The sequence below is a fragment of the Pongo abelii genome, chromosome 4 (genome assembly GCF_028885655.2).
Source record: "Pongo abelii isolate AG06213 chromosome 4, NHGRI_mPonAbe1-v2.0_pri, whole genome shotgun sequence".
NCBI lineage: Eukaryota > Metazoa > Chordata > Mammalia > Primates > Hominidae > Pongo > Pongo abelii.
Window position 1 is genome coordinate 106,104,950 of NC_071989.2, and position 25,818 is coordinate 106,130,767.

The following is a 25,818-nucleotide window of genomic DNA, read 5'->3' on the forward strand; positions in this document are numbered from 1 at the left end:
AGTTTTCAGCCATTTCAAGGAAGAATGATTCACAGGTAAACCTTGTGTTCAGAAGTGAATGATAATTTGTGTCATTTCTTAAATAAATATTTTAAATTCATTTACTCTGCTAATAGTTTTTACTTACTCAATATTCAATACTGTGAAAAAGAATCAAGGGCAATAATGTATTTCTGTTTGACTCAAATATTTTTAAACTCTCCCATTGAGCGCCCAATTGGCCTAGTGACAGCCGAACTCCTCCATAACGCTTTGGCTATAAGAATGTCTTTAATTTCCAATTTCTTTGCTTGTGGAAAGATGCAACTTTTTCTACCAAAAAAATTCCTTATTCAGTAACTTGCTAAACCTACTATCACTAAGAGTGAGAATAAGACATCATGTAAAATTGGAGCATGACTTAGTATGAAAGGCTATAAGGCCATGTATTGAACTCAGAATAGGTTCATTCACTTCACAAATGTGTATGGAGTATCTATCAGGTCCTAGGCATTCTGCTAACAAGATTCATCTATGAGCAAAACTGGTAAAAATAAACAAGATTATATTTAGTATGTGTTATATACTAATAAGTGCTAGGGAGAAAAATGTAAGGCAGGGGAAAATGACAGTGGGGTTGGGCAGGGATGTGCTAAGATTTTGGTTAGGCTGGCCAGGGAAAGGTTTATGTAAAACCTGAGTTTGAAATAAAAACTTAATTAAAGAAGGGAGTCAACCTTGTGGATATCTGGAAAAGAGCATTTGAGGCATAATGAAGATGAAGTGTGAAGCCCCCGAGGCAGGGCTGCCCAGGTATTTGAGAATGAGTGAGGAGACCAGGATGGCTGGGGCTCAGGGAGTGAAGGAGTGTGGTGGAACACGTGGCCCATCATGTAGGTTTCAAAGTCACAGCACAAATATTTGCCTTTCCACAGTGTGTGACTGGGGACTTTTGAATAGAGGAATGACATGATCTCGTTTATGTTTTCACGGGATCAATCTGGCTGTTCCATTGAGAACAGACTGAAAGGGGTCTAGATGGAAGAAGGAATACCAGTCAGGAGATACAGTTATGATTCATGAGCAGGATGATGGCACTTGGGCCAGGGGATGTCAGTGGAGGTGGCAAGAAGTGTGATATGGCTTGCATCTGTGTCCCCACCCAAAACTCATGTTCAGTTGTAATCCTCAGTGTTGTAAGTGGGGCCTGGTAAGAGGAGATTGAATCATGGGGGCAGTTTCTAATGATTTAACACCACACCACTGGGGACTGTTCTCATGATATTGAGTGAGAAGTTATCCCCAGATCTGGTTGTTTAAAAGTGTGCAGCACCTCCCCGCTCTCTCTCTTGCTCCTGCTCCCAGCCGTGTGAAGTGCCAGTCCCCCTTCACCTTCCTCCATGATTGAAAGTTTCCTGAGGCCTCCCCAGCCATGCTACCTGTATAGCCTGAGGAATTGTGAGCCCATTAAACCTCTATTCTTCATAACTTACCCACTCTCTGGCATTTCTTTATAGCAATGTGAGAACCAGACATATTTTGTAGGCACCGATGACACATCCAAAGTGAAAAATGAGTGCCAGAGAAAGTTCAAGAATGACACCAAGATTATCTCAGAATACATGGGAACCTGAAACTTATTTTGATTGACATTAAATGGTCAATCACCTGCCCAGGCCCAAGGATCTCACCAGAGTCATCCAAAATACATGTTAGCATGTTACATGTTTTAATTTATGAAGAAGCACAAAGCAGAACCATGTAATGCTATGGGCAGTACAAACTCAACGCACAGAAACAGAGAAGATAATGGCTACAGAGAGGATTTGTGATGAAGCAGCATGATTAGTAATCTTTGCCTCTAAATGCAATTTTCAACACTGCCACCTCAACAGGCTAAACATCTGGCTAAAATTAACTCTTTTATTTCTAATTATTTCCCCTCAGATTGGACTTTCTCTACTCTCCTCTTCCCAGGAGTCCATAACTATGCCTAGCAATTATTAACAAAATATGCTTTATTGAACCTTTGTACATGTTCCAGCCCATATTATGCAAAAAAAAAAAAATCTCACTATGCTTCTTCTAGACTGAGTGTTAACTTTAAGGAGAGCTTATAACTAAAATAGTCACTTTTTCAATTGTATGATTTAGGCCAATCATTTAAATGGTATATGTAAAATAAAATAAAATGACTTGCAAAGTGGTTTAGACTACAATTGAGTGGTAGCAAGTATTCAGACGGGTTGGGTTTAAAGGTATTTTAGGGGGGCAAATTTTATGCTCCTTTTATCCTAACTGCTTGAGTAAACTCACCATCTTATAATAACATTCTATTTCCTGTCTCTGTATGAAGATTTATCACAACGAATCTGGTGAGATAATCCCTGTAATAGTAGAAGTCATTACGAAGTAATTGCATTGAAATGTGCTATAGAATGATGAGCACTTATTTCTCTTTCTTGCCAACAAGTATATGAGTCTTTCATTGACTGAAAGACAGTAATACAATTCTCCTTTCTCCCCTCGACACAGCCTCTTCTGATTGGGAAAAAAAAAAATTACAAAAAAAATTTGGTTCAGACTTCCCTGGCACATAATGCTGGCAGCATATGTACATTACCATAGTAGGAGATGTACCATCTCCTTTACACTGCTTTTGTCTGTTTAACACTCTGCTGGTTATTAATGACACATTTGAGATCATAGTGACCTCTTTCAGTCTCCTCAAGCAGATGTAGCCTGGCAATGATAAAAACAAAATATCAAGTACAGCAGTACAATTCTGTTTTGCAAACAAAATAGCTGGGTATTAACTACTTCAAAAGACTCTGTAGCCAGAACCCTCTCTCTGAAACAAATAATACCTTCATGTGGTATGATTAGTGAAATAGCAGCACTGCTCTAAAATGAGATTAATTTCTAATTTCAACATCATTCACAACTTTCTTTTCAAGCTGCCTGAGGCCTGAAATTTTGTGTTTTTTTAATCAATCTGTTGTTACTTTTTGTTATTATTCTTGAATGTTCACTCCTGAAGCCAGAATTACATTTGTGTCTTTGGGGTTTGAAATTGATTCAAAATTGACTGAAAGACAGTAACACAATTCTCCTTTCTCCCCTCAACACAGCCTCTTCTGATTGGGGAAGAAAAAATTACAAAAAAAAAATTTGGTTCAAACTTCCCTGGCAAACAATGCTGGCAGTATTGAGATGCAGAACTCTTTACCATAGTAGGAGATGTACCATCTCCTTTACACTGCTTTTGCCTGTTTAACACTCTGCTGTTTAACACTCAATTCAAAATAGCTCTTTTCTACCATTTCCAAGCATGTTTTACTAAAACACAATATTGATATTCTCCTTGAGGGTATTGAATCTCTCCTCTCCAAGTTAAAGTGAAAATGGGGAATGGGACTGATGTTGACCCACTGATTCCTCTTAATGTCCATCTGTCTCACTTTTATTTACAAACATGAATCATGAATCAAAAGCATTTTTGAAATAACAGTTTCTATATGTGTTCCCTGGTTTGAAGTTCCCAAGTAAAATATTTAATAGATATGCACTGGGCTCTTATTAAATGTGTGACATTATGCTACATACTGTGGTGAGTGCTAAAAATTATTAAACTGTCCCCTGTCTCCTGCCAATCTGCTGGGAATCCTGAGAAAGTTGTCAACAATTACATTGCAAAGGATATCTATAGGTAAAAGTCTATCTACAGGTATAAGTGAGATGAAATCCAGAAAGAATGTTAGAAGGGTGGTTTCATTATGCTGCATTAATCTATAACTTACTTACTCATGAAGAGTATGGTGGTGGTGGTGGTGGTGGTGGTGGTGGTGGTGGTGGTGGTGGTGGTGGTGGTGATGATGATTATATTAAAGTATTATTATTATTCTAACCCAGTAGAATCATAGCTTATTTAAAAAGCATTATAATATTTGATCCACTTTCACATTTGATGCACAAAATAGCTCTTTGCTCCCCTCAGCACATATGTTACTATCTTTATTTGGCAGAGGAAGAAACTGAGTCACAGCAAATTGTTTGAGAAAAATGTCTACTAGCAGAAACTAAGTTTCCTGAATCCTAGTCTGTATATTTTTTAGGTAGATGGCTACAAAAATCCCCCAGGACTCAAACTGCTCCCCTTTTACATTTCTTCTGTAAATTTTTTTAAGATACTTTTTCATAATTTATTAGGTTATTTTTATATATATATATTTATTATACTTTAAGTTCTAGGGTACATGTGCACAACGTGCAGGTTTGTTACATATATATACATGTGCCATGTTGGTGTGCTGCACCCATTAACTCGTCATTTACATTAGGTATATCTCCTAATGCTATCCCTCCCCCCTCCCCCCACCCCACAACAGGCCCCAGTGTGTGATGTTCCTGTGTTCAAGTGTTCTCATTGTTCAATTCCCTAGGGAACCAGAACAAAGATTAAAAATTCTTCTGTAAATTTTTAATCTTTGTTCTGTTCCCCTGGAAAACAGACTGAGGTACATACACACATACAAAAGGGCTGGTGAGGGGTGCCCTTGGGAACAACATCCATAAGGGAGGGAGAGAAGCAGAATTAGGCAGGCGGAAATATTGATTTTAAATGCAGTTGCCCCAAGGAGTCTTGACATTCTTTCTTCAGTTATCTCTGTTGAAGCAAGAGGATTGTACCTTGAATACAGCATGTCTTATACAGACAGTGTAACCTTGGACCAGGAGACTCGCTTTAGCTAGTGCAATTCCCAAAGAGGTATTCAGCTGTCTATAGCCTGCAGCCAGTTAGCAACTTAGCTGAGAAGTAAGTGATCCTTCCAAAGTAGCAGTCTAGGTGGTACATCACAGCCTCTGATACATGTGTCTTCACCATTTCCACACATGGCCCCCACAGTTATGCAGGGGCTTCTCATTGCCTCAGTCTGAGAATCTGAAAATGACACATTACTTCTACTCACAGCTTATTGGCCAGAATTAGTCACATGTCTCCACGAAACAACTGGAAAGTGTGTGATTCCATGTGCCCAGGAAAGAGGGGAGAACTTCTCATCATTACCAGAAGTATATCCACTTATTGTTTTAGAATACCAGGATAAATTACACTAAAACATCAAAATATCAGCCAATCAATCAAAAAGTACTTGCTGATTACATTCTATGTAACAGTCCTACATTAGGAGTTTTGACAAGTAGTATTTAGCAGAATGACAAAGTATTAAAAATCCAGATGGGAGAAAAGAAGATCAAATCTGTAACCCAAGGTAGTACATACTTGAGAGTTAAATTGTGACTATTGATGCTAAATTCTATAAAAATGCAGGAAAGAAGTACAAAAAGGGGAGAAGTTGGAAGAGACTTCATGAAAAAGATGAAAATTGAGTTGTGTCCTGAAATTTTAAAAACCTATGGAAAGAAGAGAAATTTGCCTCCACAATTACAATCAGATATACCTCATGACCACTCTTGGAACTTTTTAGAAGGTCCTTCTTTCTGAAAGCCTCACATTCTCAAGAATATGCTGCCACAATTAATGCAAAGTAGCTCTTTAACATGAGGGAGGGCTGATAAATCATGAAACATTCTCTCACAAACTGAGAAACAGTTTGCTGAATAGTACAGATTAGTGAGGTGAAAATGTGCCCAGGGCAGAAGGCACTGTGCTAGAATGGCCTGCTGAACTGCTCTCCTCCTATTTCAAGACCTACACTAAATGGCCTAACTTCATCACTGCCTGTAGCTCACCTCCCCAGTTAGCACATCTCCATGATTTTACCTATGGTGTAATTTCTGACGTTGCTATAATTCCTCCTTTCTACTTTCCCAAAAACCCCAAAAGAATGAGCAATTTGATCTTTTTAATATAATTGACTCAGTATATGCAGTAAACTTTCACTTACCTACTTTTGTTAATTCAAGAAGTGAAAATATAAACCCACTGTTTCAGGTGTGTCACCTGTTCTCTAACTTAAGCTTCACAATCACCAAAGGTGGACAATTTTATCCCAATTTTATATATTAGGACATAGAGGTTTAGTGAAGTTCAATCACTTTTCCCAAAGTTACAGTTTGTTAAATTGCTTGCCCTAAGTGTAACTCAAACGTCATCTGTCTGATTCTAAAATTCATCATCTTTTCACAACTTTTCACTTTGCTTATAATTATAAGCAAAGTCAATAATTATGTTAAAGTCAGCCCCTACACAGAATTCCAGCTTTATTTTTTATATAAGGTGAATCCCTTTTTGAATTTTAAAGTAATACAATTGCCAAAGTTTCTTACACAGAATTTCCTAATGTGTCTGCACTATATGGTCCTAAACCACAGACTCTCAGAAACTGCATTATGGAAGCTCAAACATAATTCACTCTGTGGTTGTCAACATTTGCTCCACACTACTAATCTGTAAGAAATTAAGCTAAGACCACCCAATTTGTTGAACTGATCCTTCAGTTGTTTCTGACCTGGGCCATCTCCACAGCAAGAGCCATAAGGTAAAACATGTTGTGTTCCATTCTCACCCTGCTAGACAATGCTGTGCCTTTTGAACATTTTAAAAAACATGTGTTCTAAAAGCATCTGTCAGCATTGCTATGCAACAGCAGTTTCCAATGGACCATGCTTGAGATGAATGGTAACTCAGGATATGTCTATCACATATAGCAAGGCACTAGAGATTAATGAGACCAGATGTTCCTGGAAGTCTTGGGGAAGAAACAATGGAATGCTTCTCTGCTCTTGGTATTGATTTATTTTTTCCCTCCCGTGTTTTCTGGAATAAACTGAATAACATAATCTAATATATAAGCAAAGCTACAACATATAATTCAGAATGTGTTACATCTGAGTTACTAGGTGACCATATAAAAACTCTGGGACCCCAGTGGGAAATTTCAGTAACCTCTTTTATCAGTTCAATAAATAGATAGATAAATAAATAAATAAATAAAATGAATACTGAACAGTAAATAAAAGAGTTTAAGAAGAGAAATGACCCATGCTACACTCCACAAAAATGTAAAATTTTAGAAGAAGTTCTCTATTTGTGGGTGAAGTATTAAAAACAAAAAGTACTGCAAAGGAATTTGAATTTTAACCTAAAGTAAAAAATTACCAACTCAAGTCCTGAGCTTTGCTTTTGCTTGGAGAGCTGATTTGGTAAATGCCCTTGGATGAGATCTTGTCCTTGAGAAGATGGCGTTTCATGAAATCAATGAGAAGCATCTCATTCCTAAAGCCCCAGTTCTATCCAAAGTAAAGAGGTACCCAAAGGGCTGAGTCAGGGAAGCCATCACTTCACTTGCCTTTCAGTCCTCTGCATATCTCAAAAGCCAAAGGGAAGACTGAGTGGATGCGGAGGAAATGCAATCACTCCTCTCACCATGCTGATCGAAATCCCCTGTGTGGTAATCATCAGGTAGCTGCTGGGAAAAAGAGCATTTAATCTAAATGTAAAACAGAATGTACCGTTGATGGTCCAGGTTTCAGTCCACTGATGGGAAACATATCATCTTCTTACCTTTTTCTTCCCTGGAAATGAATCAATGTGTTCAGCTTTGAAACTCATCAGCACACCCGTTTTCACTTTCCCCACAAATAGGTAAGAAGTCTGTAATTTTGACTGAGAATGAAAACCCTGCTGACATGATGATTTGTGGCAGATAATGCAACTGATTCCATAGAGATCGCTTGAGATCACAAGCGATGTGAACAATCAATCTGAAAAATAAAATTTATTCAGGTACAGTACTACTAATTAAATCCATACTCAAAACAGATCATGCACAAGACGACTCTAACCACAGGTAACCAGTTCAAACAATGTCACTCTTTTGTTGATAGTGTCATTATGATAGTTGCATCAAAATGGAGAAGCGGGCCTAGGAAAAAGCTAAATTTTCAATGTGAAAAGTTTTGAGGGAACTATTAGGTATTCAAAAGAGAAACATAATCTGCAATTCAGAAAGCAGCTTCATAGGAACTCCACATTCACAACAATGCTAGGAAATTAATCTACTTTTTTGGGAAACTTAATTTCATATCTAAAATGTTGCTTTATCATATCATGAGAATTAAGCCAGTAGAAACCTTTTATAGTCCCTCTCATCTTAATAATTGCAGTTTTCTTTGGAGGAACTCTTCTCCAGTCATGACACTTCCTTTCACAGAGCTTCATTGCTACAAGCCTGGCCCCTTTCTATTTGAGATGTACTGACTGGTACAGTTAAAAAGAATAAACTAGGCACACTACGCTCAGCACTTGCTTTCTCTTGAGTTGAATGGCCTATGGATGGCTGATGATTTCTTCTGATTCTAATGCTAGTACTCTTATCTGGGCCAAGCCCTCTAAGTGCAAGGGACTAACCTGAACAAAAACAGTTTGCATGACTGTGAAAACATTCCTTTCTGTGCATCATTTTCTGTCTCTCTCTCTCTGTCTCCCACACCACACACACACGCGCACACACACACACGCGCACACACACAGAGCGTCTATTGTCTCTATTTCTCTCTCTGTGTGTTCATCCCCTATCTCACTGGTTTTCTCACAGGCAACTGGAATTCTCTGCAACAGCTCCACGGTGAGGGATGTCATGTAAAATGGAAAACCCTGTCCTGATCCAGCACTTCTGTGACTAATGAAAGCTATCCAGTCCTGGGGATCGGTATTAGGAAGCTCATTTTCTTTTCACACTAAGTTACATATTATAACTTACCTCTATTGATTATGTAGGTGATATTTAGATTTCTTGTCTGCCTTAGTTCTTGCCTTATTTCCCAATTCATTACCTGTTAGAAAAGAAGAATACTTTTTCATTAAAAACTCCAAATCTCAGGAGTTACACCTTTGATAAAAAAATTATATAAAAATGTTCGATAAGAAATTTGAGCATTTGGTTCATGATATTTGATTATGTGTGGTCACATGCGTTAGTTCTCTAGATTTGCTTTGTTTTTCTGCACTTCACACCATCACTTCAAGAGAACACTGTGAATAGGTGCTGGACCTAATGACCTTTCAATGGAATGGCCACTTAATTCAATCCAGGAAATGTTTGAGAGTTAAGTAGATCAAGGCAGACATTTAATGACATGGGGACAAGTATGGTACCCCAGGGATATTCCAGGAATTGAGACCCTATTGTACTCTGCTTATATAGAAACTTCAAACCTGAGATTGTATGAATTATCCACTATTTGTTGCTTTGTTTTCTCTTTCTCTCCTTCTAATAAAGCTCTAAACCATCTGCATAGCTTAAATGAAAAGCTCTATTAGCAAAGTTTGTAATTAACTCTTAAGGCTGTTTCAAGTAGATTAAAATAGCTGAACCATGTCTATGACCATGTTTTTGCTTATGTCTCTGTCTTTTCTTTATACAAATTCCTAAAAGTGAGTATTTTACTTGCTAAGGGGAGCATTTGAAAGGTTGGAGTCCCTATGTGACATCAGGATAATTGAGGCCCAAATTTCCTTGTGATCAACACTATCTGGAAAGCTGCCTCAGTTCTCCAGTTCCTTTTGAAGTTGACATCACCGCTGTGTGTGGTATTTCGAACATCTGTTCCCATGATTCCCAAGGAACAAGTGTCATGAATCACTGCTTCCCAAGAGTTACATTTTGCTGAAAGTTGACTTCAATTTTACTTGCGGTCTTAAAAGTCCCAAAAGATACATTAAAAATTCACTTCCAGAGTGTTTGTAGTAAACAATTATTGCTTGTTTTGTGGTGCAAGACTGATATGTTACTTCAGGGAAGCAAAAACAACGGGGATTTTCTAGGCAGTGGCATATTTTTTTATTCTCTCTTCCCTCCCACAACACTCAATATTTCTTGGAGAATTCCCAGGGAGTCTGAAACTCCTAAAAGTTATCTTCTACTATCAATGAGGATACAATTATCCCCTCTAAAAAAAGTAAGATATCTTTCAAAAAGAAAAACTCATTATATTTTCATGTCCCTGAGAAAGTTTACCTCATTTCATGAAAATTAAGAGTTATAACCCTACCTAAAGGTTGGGAATCTAATAATTTCCTCTATTTTTTGAGTGAGACAGAAATATCTTGGATTAAAATGTTGTCTTTATATTGAATTAAAATAGCAAAACCAATGAACCAAGTTAGGTTGCTTAGGTTCCGAGGATCTGAAATGGTCTGGGATGAAACAGCAATACCTTCTTTAAAATTATATCCCTTTTCTCTGAAATAATTTAAATTACAAATATAGGCCACATCATTTAAACTATCTAGCATCAAACTGTTATCTGATGTGTGAGTATATCAAAGTTATTTAATAAGATATTAAAGAATTTGTTTCTGCTCATTGCTTTCCATATTTCTCTCTGGAACAGGATTATTATTTTTATTTGCTCATTGATACCACTTCACATTTTTCCTAATTTTTAAGGATAATTATAAATAGAAAGTAAAACTTACCAACTTAAGTTTCATATAAACCTTTTTATTTTAGAATAGTTTTATATTTATATAAAAGATGTAAAGATAGGACAAAATATTCCTGTATATGCTAACCCAATTTCCTCTGGTGTTATCATCTTACATTATTATGGTCCATTTGGCAATAATAACCCATATTGGCACATTATTAGTAACTAAACTCCATATTTTATTTGGATTTCATTAATTTTTCTCTAATGCCCTTTATTTCTGTTCCAGAATCTCATTTAGGATACTATGTGGCATTTGGTCCTCATGTCTCCTTGTCCTCCTCTGATCTGTGACAGTTTCTCAGACAGTTTCCTTGATTTTGATGATGTTGACAGTTTGGAAGGATATTGGTCCCATACTTTGTAGAATGTTCCTCAATTTGGGGTTTGTCTAATATTTTTATTGACTATAGTTTTGGGTTTTTGAAAGGAAGACCACAAAAGTGAAATGCCATTCTCATCACATCATATTAATGTACATACCATCACCATAAGTTATCACTGATAACATGAGCCTTGATTACCATGATGAGGTAGTATTTGTAAGGTTTCTATACTGTAAAGTTACCATTTCCTCTTTTCATACTCTAAACTTTGGAAGTAAGTCACTAAGCATATCCTCCACTCAAGGGATGGAGGGTTAAGCTCCACCTTCTTGGGGTGTGGTGTACATAGACAAATTATTTGAGGTTCTTTTCAGGAGATTTGTCTCTTTGATTCATTTATTTATTCTTCAATTATTTATTTATATAAATATGGACTCAGGCATATTTATTTTATAATTTGGGTTATAATCCAATAAAATATTATCTACTCTTTTTGCTCAAATTGTTTTTCATCTTTTACCATTGTAAGCTCCATCAGTTGTCTCTTGTGTCACTTTGGCATATCCTCATCATTTGTTTAGAGCACTTCCTTACTTTCTCACACAACAAGATGCATCAGGCTCATCTTGTACATTCCCTACCACAACCCTGGAATCAGCCATTTCTCCAAGGAGACCTGGTTTCTTTTATTGGAGGATAATGTTAGAAACCAAGATCTTAGGATTCGGTGAGCTCAATACTAATGTCATGTCACTGTTTCCAGGCCCTCATAGAAGACAGAGCCAAGACATGTATAGGTACATGCAAAGCAATGCACACATGCATATCTGTAATTACTTCTTTATTAATTTGTATCTATATTAAGCTAAAAATGAGTACATACTAATCTCTCTGACTTTATTCCAGCACCATGTGGTTCATTCTAGTCTTACTCACTTTACTTATCTGTAACTTCTCACTCCAGCAGTGAGAAACCTGGCTCCCACCATTATTATCCTGTTACCTAGTTGATTATACATGTATGGCAGTTTCAGAATGGTTAACCTATAGCCCTTGAGAATGAAATTTTATCAACTACAGAACAGTGTTCATATATATTTCCTTTTGTATTTAGCCTTAAGGTTTTCAGTCAAACTACAGGTCTCCAAAGTTAGTTAGGTCACAGTCTTTTTCCTCTCCTACAATAAGGTTGAATGATATATGCGTAATGCCATTACAGTCTTCTGGCACAGTCTGCATTCCAACTTGGGATCCCTGGTAAATTCTGTTTTTGTTTTTGTTTGTAAAGATTCAGGTGCATTCTTATGTGCTGCAAAGCTCTAAGGGTCTTGAGATACCACAGTGGCATTTAGCCATCACAATATTACCATAAAAATTAGTCCCAATACCTTTTAAAAAATCCTGTGCTTCCTAATTATAAAGAAAAAGTAAAATTTTTATCTGTTTACATTTTTAACACTTATTTTTTCCATTTATTATAAGCTCTTTATTTATAACTAAATCAAATTAAAAGCAATTTGTGTACACTCTAAAGAGCTTTTATAACTCCATTTTCTTTATTTTGTTTTTATGTGACTTTAAATTCCAGGATACATAGCAAAATGTGTAGGTTTTTTACACAGGTACACATACACCATGGTGGTTTGCTACACCTACCAACCCATCATCTAAGTTTTAAGCCCCACATGCATTGATATTTGTCCTAATGCTCTCCCCCTCCTTGGCCCCCACCCCACAACAGGCCCCAGTGTGTGTTGTTCCCCTCCCTGTGTCCATGTATTCTCATTGTTAAACTCCCACTTATGAGTGAGAACATGTGGTGTTTGGTTTTCTGTTCCTGTGTTAGTTTGCTGAGAATGATGGTTTCCAGCTTCATCCATGTCCCTGCAAAGGACATGAGTGTATTCTTTTTCCTCTCTTTTTTTTTTTTTTTCTGTTGTTGAGATGGAGTCTCACTGTGTCACCCAGGCTAGAGTGCAATGGCACAATCTCGGCCCACTGCAACCTCTGCCTCCCAAGTTCAAGTGATTCTCCTGCCTCAGCCTCCGGAGTACCTGGGATTACAGGTGCCCACCACCACATCCAGCTAATTTTTATTTTAGTAGAGACAGGGTTTCACCAGGTTGGCCAGGCTGGTCTCGAATTCCTGACCTCATGTGATCCACCCACCTTGGCCTCCCAAAGTGCTGGGATTACAGGTGTGAGCCACCGCACCCTGCCAGAGTTTATTCTTTTTTATGGCTGCATAATATTCCATGGTGAATATGTGTCACATTTTCTTTATCTAGTCTATCATTGATGGGGTTTTGGTTTGGTCCCAAGTCTTTGCTATTGTAAATAGTGCTGCAATAAACATAAGTTTGCATGTGACTTTATAGCAGAATGATTTACAATCCTTTGGGTATGTACCCAGTAATGGCATTGCTGGTCAAATGGTATTTCTGGTTCCAGGTCCTTGAGGAATCACCACACTGTCTTCCACAGTGGTTGAACTAATTTACACTCCCACCAACAGTGTAAAAGCGTTCCTATTTCTCCATATCCTTGCCAGCATCTGTTTCCTGACTTTTTAATGATTGCCATTCCAACTGGAGTGAGATCTCATTGTGGTTTTTATTTGTGTTTCTCTAATGACCAGTGATGATGAGCTTTTTTTCATATGTCTGTTGGCAGCATAAATGTCTTCTTTTGAGAAGCATCTGTTCATATCCTTCACCCACGTTTTGATGGGGTTGTTTTTTTCTCATAAATTTGTTTAAGTTCCTTGTAGATTCTAGATATTAGACTATTCCTATCAAGCTACCATTGATCTTCTTCACAGAATTAGAAAAAAACTACTTTAAACTTCATATGGAACAAAAAAGAGCCCATATAGCCAAGACAATCCTAAGCAAAAAGGACAAAACTGGTGGCATCATGCTACCTGACTTCAAACTATACTGCAAGGGTACAGCAACCAAAACAGCATTTACTGGAACCAAAACAGGTATATAGACCAATGGAACAGATCCAAGGCCTCAAAAATGACACCACACATCTACAGCCATCTGATCTTTGACAAATCTGACAAAAACAAACAATGGGGAAAGGATTCCCTATATGATAAATAGTGCTTGGAAAACTGGTAGCCATAAGCAGGAAACTGCTACTAGACCCCTTCCTTACATGTTATATGAAAATTAACTGAAGATGGATTAAAACTTAAATGTAAAACCCAAAACCATAAAAACACTAGAAAAAAACCTAGGCAATACCATTCAGGCCATAGGCATGGGAAAAGACTTCATGTCTAAAACACCAAAAGCAATTGCAACAAAAGCCAAAATTGACAAATTGGGTCTAATTAAACTAAAGATCTTCTGCACAGCAAAAGAAACTATCATCAGAGTGAACAGGCAACCTACAGAATGGGAGCAAATTTTTTGCAGTCTACTCATATTACTCAATTTTCATACAGCTATAAAGAAATCTCTGAGTGAGTAATTTATTAAGAAAAAGAGGTTTAATGGACTCACAGTTCCACATGGCTGGAGAGGCCTCACAATCATGGCAGAAGGTGAAGGTGAAGCAAAGGCAAGTCTTACATGACACCAGGCAAGACAGCATGTGCAGGGGACCTGCTCTTTATAAAACCATCAGATCTTGTGAGACTTATTCACTATCACAAGAACATCATGGGAAACTCTGCCCCCATGATTCAGTTACCTTCTGCCAGGTCCCTCCCACGACACTTGGGGATTATGGGAGCTACAATTCAAAACAAGATTTGGGTGGTGACACAGCCAAAGCATATTAGAGCTATAGATATAAAAATGTCATTGATATTTCACTGAAGAAAAAATTAGAAAATATTCCAAAAAGAAAGCAAAGATACAATAACAAGGGTATCCTGTTCTCTTTTCCAACTTAACAAGAATGGAGAATGACTACAAGTGAAAATTGAGAGCTATCATCCCAATTTCCCATCTTTGTATCTTTGTCTTGCCTTCCGTATTTTTTTTTTTTTGATAGGGTCTCACCCTTGCTGAGGCTGAATGCAGTGGCATGATCAATGGCTTATTGCAGCCTCAGCTTCCCAGACTGAAACCATCCTTCCACCCTCTGTCTTTGAGTAGCTGGGACCACAGGCACCTGCCACCACACCTGGCAAGTTTTTGTATTTTTTGTAGGGGTTTCACCTTGCTGCCCAGGCTGGTCCTAAGTTCCTGTGCTCAAGTGATCTGCCCACCTTGGCCTCTTAAAGCACTAGGATTACAGGCATGAGTCACAAATGCTGGGATTACAGACATAGGCCACTGTGCCCCATTGCCTTCTGTATTTCTAATGCCAATCTTTTCTTCCATCTTCTTTACTACTAGAAAGCAGGCCATTAACTAATGGAAGCAGAGACAGAAAGGAGTCAGTATTTCTATAGATCTTTAGGCAGGAAAAGAAATGAGGCTGAAATAATGATATTGTTTGTTTTTGTGTCCCCACCTAAATCTCATCTCAAATTGTAATACCTATAATCCCCACATGTTGAGAGTCCTGCCCTGGAAACATGGGGATGATTGGATCATGGGGGCAGTTTCTCCCATGCTGTTCTTGTGATAGTGAGTGAGTTCTCAAAAGATCGGATGGTTTTATAAGGGGCTCATCCCCCTTTGCTCATTTGCTCTCTCTCATCTGCCACCATGTAAGACATGCCTTTGCTTCTCTCTCCTTCCACCATGATTGCAAGTTTCCTGAGGCCTCCTAAGCCATGCGGAAGTGTGAGTCAATTAAACCTCTTTCCTTTATAAATTACCTAGTCGCAGGTACACCTTTACAGCAGTGTGAGAACTGACTAATACAAATGGAGTATAGGCACAGGGATGGCTTATCTCATCTTCTGTTAAAGTCATCTGAAAACAAGAGAAACAGATATCACTTTGCGCAATACTATTGACCTATCCAATTATGAATCTGCATCCCAAAGAGAGTTGGAAACTAATCTGAAAACAACTTGCTTGATTTCTTTAGCATCCTAACAATCATATTCACAGCAAAAAGTCTTCTGTGTATAGATGTAAAGATATTTTCACAGATTCAGTGAAATTTGCTCTGGAGCACTGGAATTGTTTTTACATTTACCACTGAGAAAGTTAGAGGACTAGCACATTTTACAATCAGTCTTTCAGTTCTCAGAGGGCCTCTTATCCTAAAAAGGTTCCCATGACTGACTCTCAACATGTTTTTAAAAACCTTTTACCTCTATATGTGGCTGTGGTCATGTACTTGATTTTTTTTTTTTGAGATTAAAAACACATAAACACAATCAGTCAAGCAGATGGATTTATATTGCTGTTTGTATTCCTACCAGCAATGCACGAAGGTTCAAGTTGCTCCATATGCTCATCAACACTTTTTATTGGCCTTTTTTCATTTTAGCCGTTCCAGTGGGTGTGTAGGGATAACTCATATTTCAAAATTTGAATTTCTCTGATGACTAATGATGCTAAACACTTTTCTATGTCTATTGGTCACTCGTGTATTTTCTTTTCTGAAGTTTCTGTTTAAACATTTTTTTAAACTTTTAACTGACTTGTATTTCTATTAATGAGTTGTAAGAGTACTTTATATATTTTAAATATGAATAATTTATCAAATATATGTTTTGAAATATCTTCTCCCAACCTATGGCTTATCTTTTCATATTGTTAATGGTGTCTTTTGTGAGCAGAAGCCTTTTATTTTTATAAGTTTACAATATTTTGTAAAAGACATAGGCATAGAAACAAAAAAACAGATGAGTGGTTGCCAGAAGCTGTGGCTAGAGATGGGAAACTGATTGCATATGGACATAAGGGAACTTATTATCGTGATAAAAAATATTTCATATCTTAATTATGATAATGGTCACACAACTATATATATTTGTCAAAACTCATCAACTGTATCCTTTAAAAAGTTGATCATGTTTATTGTATGTAAAGCATAACTCTATAGGCCTAATTTAAAGTAAAATAAAATTGCTTTGAAATCCTCCCATGTAAACAGAATAGTCTCCCCTGATGTGCTCCTTACATTTGGGAATAAAAAAACAACAGAAACATTTAAAAAATGAGAGTAGGGCAGGAATTTATTATCACAATCTAAGTACTGCCTTCCAAACGTGGGACTCTTAAGATAGAGGCAAGCAATTGAGGTCAGAGAATCCAATTTGAAGAAACTGAGAAAAAAGAAGAAGAAGAAAGAGAGAGACAGAGAGAAAAAAGAAAAAGAGAGAGGCAGGGAGGGTGGGAGGGAGGGAGGAAGGAAGGAAGGAAGGAAAAGAAAGACTGCCTATATAAGTTAGCTGTTTAAATTCACAATATTATCACACATTTTCTTGTAATTCCTTACATTAAGTCACTTAACCAACTCAGACATTTTAACTGGTAAACTTCATTGTATGCTTTTTCATATCCTGTGATCCTAAGGGAAGTCTTTGTGCAGGAAATCTTTCTTATAGTTGATCTAAATAAGTATTAGATTATAGCCTAAATAAATCACATTTTTCAAATGCTAGATGCATTGTTTCTCTTATTTAGTGCCAGCCTTGGATGAACTGTATCTTCAACAAATGAAATTTTGTGCAAACTGTCACTTCACGGTCCAAAAGGATTTGTCTCTTTTAGAAAGCAGTTTCTGACCTCAAGATTACAGTCTATATTGCTTATATCCTTTTTTCCCTAAAATACAGAAGGCATCTGGGAGCATGAAAGGACATATTTTGTGTATATCGCTCAAACCAATCATTTTGGGTTATCAGCTTCTCATGTACTGCATACTGTACTGCATCTGAGCTAAGAATTTGAAGAGATCAGCCAGTATTCTGATGGAAACTTTGAAATGACAGAGATAAGATAAAGAACATACTGTTTACTGTACAGGGAAAATATCATTGGATAAAAGAAAATTAGAAGTACAATATGGTACAAATAGTGCTAGCACTTAGTGATATCATTTTTACTTTTATACTCAATGCACCTGAAGATACTTTACCAACAAAGTACCAATGGAAAAACAAAGACATGGATGATTACCTAGATGAATCCATCAGGCAATTACGTATGTAAAAGCTACACACATAGCTTTGCCTAATAAAACTTATTTTACTCAGAGAAGTATCTATGAGCCATAAACACTCCCTTTTCAGTTGGGCAGCTATCTCAGATAATTCCTTGTGATGATTGAGAAAGTATTAGATTAACCTGTGGCACTAAACATAGACAGATTCTCTCTCCAAAAACCTATGTTCCTATCCCAGGCATCAGAGTGGCTCTTGCCATTAGCACCTTTAATTTCTGGCATTTCTTCCTCATACCTACGCTCACAGTCAGTACTTCCATCCCCTGCCCCAGCCCTTCCAAACTTTACATTGCAGATATGGGACAGGAAACATGGTGATGAATCGGGAGTACTTTGCAGGGTAACTATCTTCTTCCTGCCAGAGGAAGAGCTGAAAAAAAAATACTAATTTTCTTCCTCTTTATTTCTTCTAAAAAAAAAAAGGGCTACATGTGCAGAATGTGCAGCTTTGTTACATAGGTATACATGTGCCATGGTGGTTTGCTGCACCTATTGAATCATCCTCTAAGTTCCCTCCCCCAACCCCCAACAGGCCCTGGTGTGTCTGTTCCCCTCTCAGTGTCCATGTGTTCTCAATGTTCAACTCCCACTTATGAGTGAGAACAGGGGGTGTTTGGTTTTCTGTTCCTGTGTTATTTTGCTGAGGATGATGGCTTCCACCTTCACCCATGTCTCTGCAAAGGACATAATCTCATTCCATTTTGTGGCTGCAAAGTATTCCATGGTGTTTATGTACCACATTTTCTTTATCCAGTCTATCATTGATGGGCATGTGGGTTAGTTCCATGTCTTTGATATTGTAAATAGTGCTGCAGTAAACATACGTGTGCATGTGTCTTTATAGTAGAATGATTTATATTCCTCTGAGTATATACCCAGTAATGGGAGTGCTGGGTCAGATGATACTTCTGGTTCTAGATCCTTGAGGAATTGCCATATTGTCTTCCACAATGGTTGAACTAATATACACTACCACCAACAGTGTAAAAGTGTTCCTATTTCTCCACAGCCTCACTAGCAGAATCTATTGTTTCCTGACTTGTTAATAATCGTCCTTCTGACTGACATGAGATGGTATCTCATTGTGGTTTTGATTTGCATTTCTCTTTTGACCAGTGATGCTGAGCTGTTTTTCGTGTGTTTCTTGGCCACATAAATGTCTTCTTTTGAGAACTGTCTGTTCATATCCTTCGCCCACTTTATGATGGTGTTGCTTGTGTTTGTCGTTTTCTTTTCTTTTCTTTTTTTTTTTTTTTTTTGGTGGAGTTTCCCTCTGTCGCCCAGGCTGGAGCACAGTGGTGGGATCTTGGCTCACTGCAAGCTTCGCCTCCCCAGTTCACACCTATTCTCCTGCCTCAGCCGCCCAAGTAGCTGGGACTATAGGCGCCCACCACCACACCTGGCTAATTTTTTTGTATTTTTAGTAGAGATGGGGTTTCACCGTGTTAGCCAGGATGGTCACCATCTCTTGACCTCGTGATCCACCCTTCTTGGCCTCCAAAAGTGCTGGGATTACAGGTGTGAGCCACCATGTCCAGCCAAAGTTCCTTGTAAATTCTCGAAATTAGTCCTTTGTCAGATGGGTAGATTGCAAAAATTTTCTACCATTCTGTAGGTCGCCTGTTCACTCTGATGATAGTTTCTTTTGCTATGCAGAAGCTCTTTAATTCGATTTCATTTGTCAATTTTTGCTTTTGTTGCAATTGCTTTTGGTGTTTTAGTTACAAAGTCTTTACCCATGCCTATGAGCTGAAAGGTATTGTCTAGGTTTTCTTCTAAGGTTTTAATGGTTTGGGTTTTACATTTAAGTCTTTAATCCATCTTGATTTAATTTTGTATAAGATGTAAGGAATGGGTCCAGTTTTACTTTTCTGTGTATGGCTAGCCAGTTTTCACAGCACCATTTACTGAATAGGACATCCTTTCTCCATTGTTTGTTTTTGTCGGATTCATCAAAGATCAGATGGTTGTAGATGTGTGGTGGTATTTCTGAGGTCTCTGTTCTGTTGCATTGGTCTATATATCTGTTTTGGTACCAGTACCATGCTGTTTTGGTTACTGTAGCCTTGTAGTATAGCTTGAAGTCAGATAGCATCATGCCTCCAGCTTTATTCTTTTTGCTTAGGATTGTCTTGGCTATGCAGGATCTTCTTTGATTCCATATGAAATTTAACATAGTTTTTCCTAATTCTGTGAAAAATGTCAATGGCAGTTTGATGGGAATAGCATTATATCTATAAATTAGTTTGGGTAGAATGGCCATTTTCACGATATTGATTCTTCCTATTCATGAAGATGGAATGCTTTTCCATTTTTTGTCTCCTCTCTTACTTCCTTGAGCAGTAGTTTGTAGTTCTCCTTGAAAAGGTTCCTCAGATCCCTTGTTAGCTGTATTCCTAGGTATTTTATTCTCTTTGTAGCGATTGTTAATGGGAGTTCATTCATGATTTGGCTCTCTGCTTGCCTATTGTTGGTGTAAAGGAATGCTTGTGACTTTTGCGCATTGATTTTGTATCCTGAGACTTTCCTAAAGTTGCTTATTAGTTCAAGAAGTTTTGGGGCTGAAAAAATTACTAATTTAAGCACAAGAGAACATTTGACTGGATGTTAAAAGGCATTGGTTCAAGACCTCACTCTGCTCCAAACTGGTTAAGAAACTTGAAGCCAGTCACACAACATGAATGTACACTTTTTATCTTAAAAATGTAGGAGTTATACTAAATGATTATTAACTTCCTTTTAGCTCCAATATCCTAATATTATAATGTTTTTATATTATCAAATTATGAGAGTTGTGGAGGTTCAGAGGATATTTTCCCCAAATGTGTTATTTGTTGGAATAACACATTAGCCATGTTAACCTAATGTAATTCCTAGTATTCATAAAATGAAAAGCATTTGCCTTGCCTGTGTTCCTACTTCCCTATCATTTTCATTACAGCATGGCCCAAAGTATGCCCATTGCTCAGCAAGCAGTAATGAAGTGGAGCCCATCTGGTTAATAATTCAATTCTGGAAAACCCACCTAGAGTCATTTCCTTCTGCTCTGAATCCTTTTAAAGATCAGTTTGGCATTTTGAATTTTAATTTTCTAGGATATAAGTTTTTCTTAAGTAGAGGTGATTCACATAAAAAAGAGAAAATATTACTTGTTCCTTTTGAAATAACATAGTCTATAATGTTCAATATTCAAAAATGGCTTATTAGCAAATAATTTCAAAACATTATTTGAAAGTTTAAAATAGTAAGTTACTGTCTTCATGTGTCAGACAGTGGGGAATTGCACATCCAAAAAAGCAATTGTCCTTGATGACTCAGAAACATGGCACAGGCTGGCTCTAAATACTGAGCCTAGAAGATAGCATAACAATTCACCAGATATCCTTAACTTCTGGAAGCCATGAGGCTACATGGGATTACCTGCCTCATCTCACATTGTCTTTTTCAGCATGGCATCAGTGTACTAGGAGCCTTTCTTCCCAGATTGTACAGGTCACCAATATAATATTACATGACCACTCCTGGCCCTTACTGAGAAAGTCAAAAGGAATAAAAAAAGAGTTGGGGACCAATATCTCCCAATTACTCTTTCTCTGCTAACCATATCAGCCTCTGGTAATAACCATCCTACTCTCTACAAATATGAGTTAAACTTTTTTAGAATCCATGTATAGGTGAAATCATGTGGCATTTGTCTTTCTGTGACTGGCTTATTTCACTTAATATATGTCCTCCAGGTTCATCTATGTTGTCACAAGTGGCAGGATTTTCTTCTTTTTTATGGCTGAATAGTATTCCATTGTGTATATATACCATGTTTTCTTTATTCATTCATACATTGTTAGACCATTATGTTGATTCAATATCTTGACTATTATGAGTACTACTATAGTAAATGTTGGAGTGCAGATATCTCTTTGACATACTGATTTTATTTCCTTTGGATATATACCCAGTTAGATAGGAGAAATAAGTTCAACAGATGTATTTTAGAGCATGGTGACTACAGTCATCATATATCATTAAAATATGATGATATATTGTACTCTTGAAAAGTGCAAAAAGAGTGGATATTAAGTGCTCTCTCCATGGAAATGAAAACTCTGTGAGGTAATGTATTTGCTAATTAGCTAGATTTAACTGTTCCACTACACACACATACACATTTCAAAACATGTTGTACATAATAAATACAATTTTATCTGTCAACTAAAAATGTAAATTTAAAAAGAGTTGAGGAGCAAGTGAGCAGGAAGAAAACTAGTAGAACTTAGTCACTGCAGTGTCATAAATATAACTTCCATGTCTTCCAGAAAAGGAGACAATGGAATGATAGTTGGGCAACCAGAGTATAAACAGGGACCAGTTGGCTGTTCAGCTCAAATGGATGACTGAGACAAAAAGCTACCGAAGGCAATCGCATGCTGCAATTTCCTTGAAATAGGATTATGCTCTGTGTGAATCTGAAAAGAAGATGAGTTTAATATATAAAATAGCTAAATAGCATTGTGAAAAATATAAAACTTTTCATCTGCAAACTCTAAAAATGTGTCATCAAACACAAGATTCTTTTAAGCTATCAAAAATGATTCAGAAATAAATCATTTAGGCAAGAGAAGTAAGATTACTGAGTTTAATATAGCTATCAGTAAATTGTTTTTTTATTATCTCAACACTAAATTCTGTGTGACACAAACTTACAGTGAATGAAAATACACTGAATGAAAAATGTACAATCAAATGAAAATGCTATAGCTTCACAGAATATTCTTGTTGATATACATATCTTTTCCATCCTGCATTCAATCAGCTGGAATTATTTTTAAGGAAATAATTTATTTCAGTGAATGGGTCTCTTAAAAGTTTAAATCTCAGGGTTGAGTTGAAGATACTAGTTCCTGGGCATCAGCTTTTTGAATTAATGTATAGCCTACCAATGAGGCGTGAGCCGCCGCGCCCGGCTGTTGCCTTATACTTTTAAAGATGTTTCTTAAAGTTCCAAAGGCAAAAAAAAAAAAAAAAATCAATAAATAAAATTAAGCAATAAGTAAAGTAAGCGTTATAACCAATCTTTAAAATCCTAGTGGTAATGGGCCGGGCGCGGTGGCTCGCGCCTGTAATCCCAGCACTTTGGGAGGCCGAGGCGGGCGGATCACAAGGTCATGGGATCCAGACCATCCTGGCTAACACGGCGAAACCCCGTCTCTACTAAAAAATACAAAAAACTAGCCGGGCGTGGTTGCGGGCGCCTGTAGTCCCAGCTATTAGGAAGGCTGAGGCAGGAGAATGGCGTGAACCTGGGAGGCGGAGCTTGCAGTGAGCCGAGATGGCGCCACTGCACTCCAGCCTGGGCCACAGGCGAGACTACATCAAAAAAAAAAAAAAAAAAAATCCTAGTGGTAATGGTCCCCGGATTCCACACGAATGAGAATGAAGCATGGTGGACTCCTGAAGTTCTTTTTACCATTTTCTTGACCATTTACTTATTTCCTTTCTAGATGTTGCTGCTCAGATGTTAACCCAATCCGGACTCAAATTTGCTCCAGCTCAAGGCACTGACTCAACTCAAAAGAGTTCTAGTCTTTCACTTAGTCTTCTTTTTTTGTTTCAGTCCAGGGAAACCTCTGGCGTGGGCTATGCTGCATGTTTATTACACAAGTTGTTTGCCACCCTTAGCTCCTGCTTTATTTCTTGAGTTCTTGAGGGAAAAGACAATAGTTCCTCAAGAAGCAACTAACTAACCAAGTTTTCTACCTTGAATTTGAAGTTACCTCCTCTGTCCTTTCTGATAATGAGTGGGGTCCTGCAAACCCTAGCTCTTCCCCTGATCCAGTGTATTACACCCCCATTCAGTTTACTTGAGTCACTAGCTAGTCATCAAGATAGCACATTTGCCTATTTAACATTTGTTTATTCAGCAAATACAGTCCTTATTGAGCTGTTTGTGTGCCAGACACTATGCTAGGCATGGAGCACACTATAGTGAATAAAAAGATATAGTGCCTGTCGTGGTGGAGCCTAATATGAAAAAAATAATTTTAATAATATTACAAAATTAGTATAATGAAAGATAAAAAAAATCCTGAGAGAGATTATAAGGGATCTATTTTAAATTGAATGATTAGGGGAAGCCTACCTGAAAAGATAAGGTTCTAACTGAAATATTAAGGACAAGGGTGGGGAGTGAAAGCATTAGAGACAGTGATGATCTGAGATAGTCCTAAACTATATCAGGTTAGCCTCATACAGTTGCTCAGGGTATGCAGTAGCACTAGTTGCTGGGGTCTACAATGCGATCTTGACATAGCTTATTCTGTAGTCCTACTATCTTGTACTGGGTCCTAACCTCTACTCTAAGTTAGAGTCTGAGTCTATCTCCTATATAGACTTTTTGCCTGATGCCTTTATCCATGATATCAGACTCCCATAGACCTTTCAAAATACCAGTCTGTTATTCTACTTCTCTCTAATCCCAAGCTCATGTCTCAAGTAAACCTTCCACTGAGCTTTGTTTCTAAACAGTGAGGAACTTCTAGGCTTCAGTGCATTTTCAGGGAAGAAGTTTTCAAGGCCTTCTTGCTCAGATTGACAGCTCTGCTCACTCCTCCAGGCCCTTGCAGAAGGCCATCTGCACTCTCAGCTAAATATCAGAAATCTCTTGGCAATAACTTATCACCACAGAATGATAGGAGAAAAAGTATTATTTTATTAAGTATAAGCAATACCTTAAAAAGCAAAATATTTGTTGGAGAAAATTGTACATTACCTTTTTAAAAGTTAGTTTTCATTACTCCTTTACAGAAAGTCTCTTAATGCCACGTGTTTGTAACATACTAAGAGAGTTTAAAGGACAGCAGCCACATTTCAGAAACAATAATCTAAGGACTCAGTTTTAAATACATGCAGACATAATTATCTTCCTTTAAAATATAAAAGTCATAATACAATTTCGAGTGTCAAAAGGAGAATTTCAGATTGATAGATAAGCTTAGAAAAAAACTAGAATGAGTGCTTAGTATAATTAGAGTTGTTGGTCCAATTCGAAAATACAAAAGAATAAAAGATTTAAACAATAAATAGGCAAAATGAAGTACTTTTCTAATTCTTGCTTGTTGGTGAAAACTTTAAAGACTATTTCAAATTTATAGAATAGAAAATTTGAAATTAAAACAATAATAAAAGCATACTTACACATTTGTTCTAGAAGTAGAAGTGAATCTCATATCTGGAACTACTGGTAGACTGCTTAAAAATCCTGTTAATGATGATGTCAATAAAGCTGCCATATTTGCAATTAGAAATGACACTTCTCAGCACAAAACCATACATTTTCACATTTCATGTTTATGAGTATTAATTGTGCTATTTCCTAATGCCCTACACCATGATGAATATATTGGTGCTGTCAAAACACAGAGTAAAACCCCAAGGACCTTACTGATTAATTAGCTTCTCCAGATTATCTGGAAATATAAGTTTTGTTTCCAAAAGAGAATTAGGTTTAGTATGTTTGCTAAATCTCTGAAATTAGAGAAATATGATTTATAAAATATCTGCCGTTGTATACATGTTTATTTTTTAATTCCATTCTTGAAATATTTATTTCCTACAAAATTGAGCTAACAATAGGTATTTAAGTAGAATATTCATTTTTTGTTTTAAAAAAGGTTCTATCTCAACAAGACCATAAAGTTATTTTAAGTGGGTTAACAATGGAAAAGTAACACATTAGGAATGGGACAGGCATAACACTCTGATTGGTAGAACAGAAAGATAATATTCTTGTCAAAACTGTAATCAGAAAATTTTCTAGACACGTTAAGCTAAGTGTATTAGTCCATTTTGACGCTGCTGATAAAGACATACCTGAGACTGGGAAGAAAAATAGGGTTAATGGACAGCCGAGACCACGTCCGCCCCGTGAGCACAGAGCATCACCCTAGCCGCTCTGCCGGGCATCCACACC

General features: G+C 37.2%; 1 long non-coding RNA gene across 1 annotated transcript; it reads right to left on the bottom strand.

Annotated features, from left to right (window-relative positions):
* Positions 1-6,875: 6,875 nt before the first annotated feature.
* On the bottom strand, positions 6,876-25,744 carry LOC129059474 (uncharacterized). Its single transcript, XR_008525398.2, has 5 exons — positions 25,719-25,744; positions 25,044-25,131; positions 8,706-8,778; positions 7,508-7,707; positions 6,876-7,412 (listed from the first exon to the last, which is right to left on the bottom strand). It is a non-coding gene; the product is annotated as an uncharacterized LOC129059474 (long non-coding RNA).
* Between the last annotated feature and the right edge of the window lie 74 nt (positions 25,745-25,818).